Below are 9,958 nucleotides of genomic sequence, written 5' to 3' on the forward strand. Positions count from 1 at the left end.
CCTGTTGTTGTTCTGTCGCTAAGTCGTGTCTGATTCTTTGCAACCTCATGGACTATAACCCACCAGGCTCCTCTGTCCATGGAATTTTCCAGGCAAGAATACTGGAGTGGGTTGCCAATTTCTCCTTCAGGGGATCTTCCTCACCCCGGGATTGAACCCTTACAACTTTTCTAATGCTTCAATTTATGTTTTATTAAGAGAGATTATTTTGCAGCAGGCAGAATTAGCAGTCCTGATCCTAAAGTTTCCTTTGGGGTGATCCACCTTTCCTCACCCCAGGGACCCTCTCAGTGACTGTTTCTTCTCTAACCTCCCATTCTTCCATCATGTCATTTCAGCCGTTCCCTCTCCATCTTCCCTGAGTTCCAGGGATCTGACATCCACTCCTTCAGGAAGCCCACATAGCAGCTGCCATCCTAGGTCACGCTGTCCATCTCCAAGGAGCACATCATTTTAGTTGGTCTGTTATTTCTCTCTAGCTTGACTGGGTCAAGCCTTTTTAACTTTATAACCAAAGGGCCCACTAAGTAGTTCTTATAAACAAAAGCATATGATTTTCCATGAGGTGAATTCTGCTATCATTACAGAATAAAAATGTGACTTGTCAGTTGAGGTTTTTCTTTAATAATAATATTTTTCTTTCCACTGAAACATAGAATGTATTTCTTCATTTATTTTTGCTGTGTAAGCCCACAGATAGTTGCATTAACATAGGATGTTGGTTTTAACAAAATGCTATCGAAGCACATTGGAAAGTGGTTCTGCCCATCCAATGGGGGGTGGGGAGAGGAAGGGTGGTACAAAGTGCTTTAAAGAGGGGGAGAGCACTGGGTTAGATCTAATTACATGGTATGTCTTGGGGTGATGCCCAAAAGGGCAACTCAAAATGAAATTTTCCTCTACTTCAGCATCAGATAAATGGAAATGGCAATTTCTGATTATATCCAGGATTTCTTCATTTCCCTTTACAGTTTAGGCCCATTTTCTCAAAGTGTATGTAGTCTAGAGACACTGTATTGGAATAGACTCTGTATCTGTTAAAAATGTGGGTTCCTGCCCAAAGCCTCCCTGTCCAAATGAATCAGAGACTTCAGGAGTGGGACTCAAGAATGTGCATTTTTAAAACTGGCAATGCAGAGAATTCCCTGGTGGTCCAGTGGTTGTTTCTCTGAGCCTCCAAGGCAGAGGGCATGGGTTTGACCCCTGGTCAGGGAACTGAGATCCTGTATGCTGCCAATTCAGCCAACTTAAATAAAAATAAAAACAGCAGTGCAACTTTTACAGCCAGCTAAGCTTAAGAACCATATCCAGAGTAAAGCAGCTTCAATATATGGATTAAGCCAAAGAGCATTCCAGGAAACATGTGTTCTTTGCAATCATCATTCCTCAGAACAACAACAACAAAAAAAATAGGGGTAAAGATAAAGAGTAACTTTACAATGGAGAAACCTGACAAACACTTCTCAGCCAGATCTCCCCTGCCCATGGAATTCTCCAGGCAAGAATACTGGAGTGGGTTAGCCATTCCCTGCTCCAGGGGATCTTCCTGATCCAGGGGTTGATTCTTTACCATCTGGGGCAACTGGGAAGCCGAAATTCAACATCAACATGATAAACTGTGTCAATAGTATGTACTTGTTGATGAGATATGATGAAAACGGCACTTTACCTCTGTGGTCTTCCCCTCAAAGCCCACAACCCCTGTCTAATTAGGAGGGAAACAGCAGACAAACTTCAGCTGAGGGTTATTCTACAAAATCCTAACCAGTATTCCTCAAAACTGTTAAGGTCATCAAAAACAAGACAAATTTGAGAACTGTCACAGTCCCAAAGAGCCTCAGGAGACATGCTGACTGAATGCGATGTGGTTTCCTAGAAGAGACCCTAGAACAGAAATAAGACATTTGGGGAAAATGAAAGAAATCTAAAGAGAATGTGGGCTTTGGGTAACAATTATATACTAACAGTGGTTCGCTAATTGTGACAAATGTACTATATTAATGTAAAATGTTAATAACAGAGGAAGCTGGGGGTTATGATATACAAAAACTCTGTACTACTTTTGCAGCTTTTCTGCAAATCCAAACCCCTTCTAAAATTAAAACTTCATTAAAAATTTTTTTTAAATAGGAGCCAAGACAGAGAAGATTGATCTATGCTATTATTCTCTGCATGTCTTCTAAAGCCTACATAGCCTATCAATCAAAACTCTATCCCAGACTCTTAGACTCCCCTGGCAATCTAGGGGTTAGGATCTGGGCTTTCACTGCCGTGTGCCAGTGTTTGATCCCTGGCCGCGGAACTAAGATTTCATAAGCCACATAGTGTGGCCAAAAAGCTAGCAAACGGAAACAAACTCTATTCCCCGTGGGTTAATATTACTAAGATGAGAAAGTTGTTCAAGCAATGGACGTCACAGCATATATAACCAATAGCTTTAATTCTCCTATGTTGTTTACATGCAGGGATCCCCTGCTGTACAATTCCAGAGGATTTTCTTCACACAAAGTGGGAGTGAAAGAACATCATTTTTGTAAAATGATAGGGGAGAAAAGAATTTCCTTTACCCTCCTAAGTCCAATAGCTAGGTCTGTGAAATCAATTGACAATTGTAGATTAACAGGAGAAAAGGTTTATAAATTTATTAACTTAGAGTTACATATACAAAGATATCACAGGAAAAAAAATAAAAACTCCAAAAAAGAGTGATATATGAGAGGTTATATATTATCTTAATAAGGAGGGGGTGATGTAGACCACTTAAAAGAAAGTAAATGATTTTTAGGAAAGACAAATGGACCCTTAGAGGATTAGATGGGAGATATGATAGTAAGTGACAAGGTTTGTCTGAGCATAGCTCTCACTTCTAATCTCTCCTACCATCTTCCCTGGTTGAAGAAATTCCCAGAAAAAGGCTTTAGAACAATGGCATTCCTTTTGGGCTTCCCAGTTGGCTCTAGTGATAAAGAATCTGACTGCCAATGTAGGAGATATAAGAGACTCGAGTTCGATCCCTGTTTTGGGAAGATGCCCTGGAGGAGGGTGTGACAACCCACTCCAGTATTCTTGCCTGGAGAATCCCATGGACAGAGAAGACTGAAGGGCTACAATCTGTAGTTACAGAGAGTGGGACATAACTGAAATGACTTAGCCCATGCACACATTCCTTTGGGAGGGTATATCTTTAGGCAGATAAGGGGAGTTCAGAGAAAGCCACTCCCTGCATTTGCTGTTTGGCAAGTGCCTACAGCTCAAAATAATCAATTCACTAAAGTGGCATATTTTGAGGCTGCAGGTCCAGAATTTCAGAGTACAATGTGTCTCTGTAATTGTTCTAACTTCTGTCCTATTTACATACAACAGGTGAAAATTATTAACTCCTTTAAGCTTATAGTGCGTGAAATGTATAAGAGGGATATAAGTTTAGGGGCTACAGGTCCTCCATGTTTATTTCTCAAGTGAGTCTACCAAGAATAAAACAAAATCCATCCCTCAATGGATCTGCTCCTCCCACCACTAAGCTCTATGTATGAATGAAGACTCTAATCACCTTCTCAACTGGCAAGACTTTGCTTCTCTCCATCAGCAGTCACAGGCTGTGTTCTTTTCTACTCATTCCTTTTTAGATAACTCAGTCTCTTCCAACTGAGAACCCACTTCTCACCATTCAGGTCATAATGTGAAGGGAAGAGAGAAAAGGGAGAAAAGCCCTAAGAGTGTTTTCCCAACCCCTTGTCCATCGCCCACGTGGTATACTAGAGCAAGCGCTCATTGGCTTGCTGGCAAGTTTCTGTTGTTAAACTTACAAAGCAACTTTGTAAATTGGCTGTTAAAGTATTAAGAGCTTTAAATCATCATGATTGGGCATTTCATTCTCAGAAATTGGCAAACGTTTCCAATCGGGTCTTTTATCCCCCTCTACTACCCACCATGCCTTATTTCATATATGTATCTACAGACCTCAGAGCCCTGCTCTTCTCGGTTCTTGTAAAGATTCCTCTGACAGGTAGAAGATGAGATTTTATTTTAGTCTTTTTGCTTTCCGGTTTTTATCCTTAAAGACCTAGCTCAGTTGTCTTGGTCAAAGTGTTTCAGTTTCAAGAAACTGAGTCCCAGAAAATAATAGCAAATGAAGCAATGGACAAACAACTAATCTCAAAAATATACAAGCAACTCCTACACCTCAATCCCAGAAAAATAAATGACCCAATCAAAATATGGGCCAAAGAACTAAATAGACATTTCTCCAAAGAAGACATACAGATGGCTAACAAACACATGAAAAGATGCTCAACATCACTCATTATCATAGAAATGCAAATCAAAACCACTATGAGGTACCATCCCATGCCAGTCAGAATGGCTGCAATCCAAAAGTCTACAAGCAATAAATGCTGGAGAGGGTGTGAAGAAAAGGGAATCCTCTTACACTGTTGGTGGGAATGCAAACAGGTACAGCCACTATGGAGAACAGTGGGAGATTCCTTAAAAAACTGGAAATAGAATTGCCTTATGACCCAGCAATCCCACTGCTGGGCATACACACTGAGGAAACCAGAACTGAAAGAGACACGTGTACCCCAATGTTCATCACAGCACTGTTTATAATAGCCAGGACATGGGATAGCCTAGATGTCCATCAGCAGATGAATGGATAAGAAAGCTGTGGTACATATCCACAATGGAGTATTACTCAGCCATTAAAAAGAAAACATTTGAATCAGTTCTAATGAGGTGGATGAAACTGGAGCCTATTATACAGAGTGAAGTAAGCCAGAAAGAAAAACACCAATACAGTATATTAATGCATATATATGGAATTTAGAAAGATGGTAACAATAACCCTGTATACGAGACAGCAAAAGAGACACTGATGTATAGAACAGTCTTTTGGACTCTGTGGGAGAGGGAGAGGGGGAGTGATTTGGGAGAATGGCATTGAAACATGTAAAATATCATGTATGAAACGAGTTGCCAGTCCAGGTTCGATGCACGATACTGGATGCTTGGGGCTGGTGCACTGGGACGACCCAGAGGGATGGTATGGGGAGGGAGGAGGGAGGAGGGTTCAGGATGGGGAACACATGTATACCTGTGGCGAATTCATGTTGATGTATGGCAAAACCAATACAATATTGTAAAGTTTAAAAAAAAAAAAAAAAACGCTGGAAAAAGAAAAAGAAACTAAGTCCCAGTCATGATAGCTCAGAAAAAGAGAAGAGTTGGGGTAATAAGTGAAAAGACAGAAGAATCTCAGATAAACCAAGGCAGAAAGTACACAGTCTGATGTTTGAGTCCATGAACCCAACAGGGCCCCACCACTGGGAGGCACCTGATTGGTGGTTTATGGTCCAATCAGCCACAGGCTGGGGAATCTCTCTGTAAATTCAGATTTACCTCTGCTCACAGGCGCAATGTTCATACAGGCTAACACAGTGAAAGATGGCCAGCACATCTTTCTTTAAGGGTTATTGAAACTGTGCCACTCAGATTGGGACTTGAACTCACAGTCTTTTAATTGAGATCACACACCTAGTCTCGGGACTTAATGAAATTCAGGCTCTTGATGTCTCCTCACAGAGAGAATTCAGTGAATGACAAAGTGATAGGTAAGAAGTAGATTTATTTGAAGAGAAACGCATACCACAGAGAGAGTGTGGGCCATCTCAGAAGCTGAGAGCAGCCCCAGGGTATGGAGTTGTCAGTTTTTATAATAGTGGGTAATTTCATAGGCTATGGTAGGAGGAGTACTCCAGCTACTTTGGGGAAGAGGTGGGGATTTCCAAAAATTGAGACACTGCCCACTCTTTGACCTTTTACGGTTGGCTTTGGAATTGTGATGGCAACTGTGAGAATGTCATTTAACATGCTGATGGACTTCCCAGTTGGTTCTAGTGGCAAAGAAACTTCCTGCCAAAGCAGAAGTCTTAAGAGACACTGGTTTGATACCTGGGTCAGGAAGATCCCCTAGAGGAGGGCACAGTCACCCACTCCAGTATTCTTGTCTGGAGAATCCCATGGACACAGGAGCCTGCTTGGCTGCAGTTCATGGGGTCACAAAGAGTTGGACATGACTGAAGTGACTTGGCATGTACACACATGTTTATAATGAGATCCACTGATGCTCAAGGTCTAGTGGAAGTCAACTCATGTGCCATCTTGGACCCAGTTGGTTCTAATCAGTCTTTGTCATGTCCTATGGCTATTCATTCTTTTAAAAGTTGTGCCTTGCCCTCTTCCTTCCTGTTTCATTATGGCTTATTTATTGTCTTTCCCTTGGAGAAGAAAATGGCAATCCGCTCCAGTATTCTTGCCTGGAGAATTCCATGGACAGAGGAGCCTGGCGGGCTGCAGTCCATGGCGTTGCAAAGAGTCAGACATGACTGAGTGACTTTCACTAACTCACAGGATCTGGCTAGAAATTGTTACCCTATTTTTGTTTAACTATTTGCAATGAAATTCACAAAATGCATCCAAAAAACTGAGTTCTTACTTGAGTTGACAGTAGAACTTGAGTTCTACCTAAGAGGAAGGAGAGAAACTATCAAACTATAGAATCCTCCTTAATAGATTAGGGATGGTTAGAAACTGGAGCGATTTCAACAATGATTTCAACAATGATATAGTGTCTCATATGTGACAAGCAACATGGTTAGACAGTCATGACAAAGAATTTATCAAGGATCAGTCTTTTTAGGAATTCATCTTTTAATAAGAATCTCATGATCTCACTGGAAATAAAGGATAATAACAACAGAGTTTGTAGCATGTTGTAGCTCAAGCTTTGGGGGTTTTAAAAAACTGAGTTCAGACTGAGGTCAGCCTGCAAATAGTCCTGGGCTCCTTGTTACCCCCTGATTTATCATGCTCACTCTTTGTGTGGTCCAGAGGAGCCACCTCCTGCTTAGGTAGCAATTGGAAGCATCATTACTTTCAAAGACAGCAAGTGGAGGGTGGAGAGAGATGTGGTCCCTAATTTCACTGTTAAAAAGATGTGTTTCTGGGTCCCTAAATGGAGAACCTAAAAACATCCCAATGAGCAATAATTACAAATGATGGCTGGATTTTCTAGTACTCTTCGTATCGCATTCCACTTCTGAGTAAGACTAACAGGATTCCTTAAGCTGGTTGTGAAATCTGAAACCTAGCATTGTTATTCTGGAAAAATACACTGCAATTTAAACCATTGGATCGCAGCAGGGCTTTTGAAACCAAGTGCATCCATTCCAGTGAGCAGAACTAAGACTGTTGATCTAAGAGAAAGCTCAACTCCACTGACCTCTCCTTCTTCACCTTGCAAGTATGCCTGCTATTTAGGAGAAACGGGAAGTTAACCCCATGAAGGGAATCATAAGTTATGGCAGCAAATTAATTGAATTCTTTACTGAAGACTTCTCGAATGCAAAATACTTCCTATACACATAGGATATATTCCTGTTTTCATTTTCATTCTGCTGTAAAGGAAATTTTGAAGAGAGTGGCTGTGAAAATTAGGGATTTCCAGTCAATCTTTTCAATGTCTAACACTCCAAAAATAATGTTCTAAGGAATTTTCATTGATGAAAACAGCTAATGTGGAAATAAACTTCCACTATCTAAGCTATAGTGTTTATAATATATTATGGCTCTCCCTCTAAGGCCCTCAGAGCTCTCTTTGTGTTTGGGTTATGAACATAGGCGGCCAGCTGCTCCTAATCCCAAAATAACAGAGTTCAGGGAAAACAAGAAATTAACAGGGCAAGAAGGCACCGTGAAAGCCTTGTCAGTAACTCTATTTATGTAATTTTTTTTGTTATTAAGTCACTCACAAGCATTTATTGCACCCTACTATTTGCCAGACATTGTAGTTTGTTACTCGGGATGTATTGGTGCACACAAAAAAAGATATGTTCCCTGCCAACAGTCCTAAAGAAGTAATAGCTAGGGAATTTCTTGGGGCTTCTGTGGTGGCTCAGATAGTAAAGAGTCTGCCCACAATGCGGGAGACCCAGGTTTGATCCCTGGGTTAGGAAGATCCCCTGGAGAAAGAAATGGCAACCCACTCCAGTACTCTTGCCTGAAAAATTCCATGGACAGAGGAGCCTGGTGGGCTACAGTCCATGGGGCTGCAAAGAGTCGGACATGACTGAGCAGACTTCACTTTCTTTCTTTCTTTCCCTGGTGGTCCAATGGTTAGGCCGCCACCCTTTCACCTCAGAGGCCCCGAGTTTCAATCCCTGGTGGGGGGAATTAAGATCCCACAAGCTGTGAGGTGCAGCCAAAAAAACAAACCTAACAATTACATAATGCTTATAGTTTCAGGGTTGTCTTAAACATTTTCTTATATAAAACTCATTTAATCACACTTCTAAAGTAGGTACTGTTATGATCTCCAATTTAGAGATGAGGAAACTGAGGCACTAGAGTTTTAAATGGTAATCACATAATCCCACTAGTGAATATATCATTTCAAACCAATAAAGGTCTCTGATGGAAAGTTATACCAGTGACTCATTTCAAGCAGTGGATCCTGGGACCACAGATCATTTCTTGAACAGTTCTGTGGTGAAGGGCAGACCTAAAAGATGTATTATTAGGCAAGGGGCTTTACTCCTCAAAAAAAGAGCAGTCAGTTCAAGATAGAGGTATTGTCTCTCTAGAATATCTCTCTAGATTTAGAATGTTGATGCTCCATTCTGTATCTTTTTCTGCCATTGCCCGGTGATGAAATATTGCTAAGTCTTACTCTTCCTGTTTTGGGGAAAGCGTCTCCTGCAAGACTGATGTCTGAATAAAGTTTCAGTCATTTTCAGATATTATTGTAAAAAAAAGTTCTCTGTAGGAAAATGAATGTCATATCATCAGAGATGCAAACTAATACACCGAGTTTTATCCTAGAGCAATGGTGGATGGGCGTGTCTACACCTGGGAACCCAGTGGCATGCATTGGTTTAAGTGGATCAAGAGCTTTGAGCTAAGGGGAAACAGTTTCTTTCCTCATTGGAGCGCTTTGGTACCTTTGTCTCATCAGCGCGGAGTTCACATCAACCAGGCTTATTGGACCAACTCAGATGCTATTAGTTTCAACAGCAGATTCTACCTCTCCAAAGAAATGTACATAGCGTTAGGTAACAACTAGCATTGCTTTCCTTTGTTTTTATGATTTATTTTCTTTTTCTTTCTTTTTTTTGCAGTTTATTTTATTTTATTTTTTAACTTTACAATATTGTATTGGTTTTGCCATACATCAAAATGAATCCACCACAGGTATACATGTGTTCCCCATCCTGAACCCTCCTCCCTCCTCTCTCCCCATACCATCCCTCTGGGTCGTCCCAGTGCACCAGCCCCAAGCATCCAGTATTGTGCATTGACCCTGGACTGGCGACTCGTTTCGTGTATGATATTATACATGTTTCATTGCCATTCTCCCAAATCATCCCACCCTCTCCCTCTCCCACAGAGTCCAAAAGACGGTTCTATACATCAGTGTCTCTTTTGCTGTCTCGTATACAGGGTTATTGTTACCATCTTTCTAAATTCCATTTATATGTGTTAATATACTGTATTGGTGTTTTTCTTTCTGGCTTACTTCACTCTATATAATAGGCTCCAGTTTCACCCACCTCATTAGAACTGATTCAAATGTATTCTTTTTAATGACTGAGTAATACTCCATTGTATATATGTACCACAGCTTTCTTACCCATTCATCTGCTCATGGACATCTAGGTTGCTTCCATGTCCTGGCTATTATAAACAGTGCTGCGATGAACATTGGGGTACACGTGTCTCTTTCAGTTCTGGTTTCCTCAGTGTGTATGCCCAGCAGTGGGATTGCTGGATTATAAAGCAGTTCTATTTCCAGTTTTTTAAGGAATCTCCACACTGTTCTCCATAGTGGCTGTACTAGTTTGCATTCCCACCAACAGTGTAAGAGGGTTCCCTTTTCTCCACACCCTCTCCAGCATTTATTGCT

This window comes from Bison bison, unplaced genomic scaffold, assembly GCF_000754665.1.
Source record: "Bison bison bison isolate TAMUID 2011002044 unplaced genomic scaffold, Bison_UMD1.0 scf7180017864094, whole genome shotgun sequence".
NCBI classification, from domain to species: Eukaryota; Metazoa; Chordata; class Mammalia; order Artiodactyla; family Bovidae; genus Bison; species Bison bison.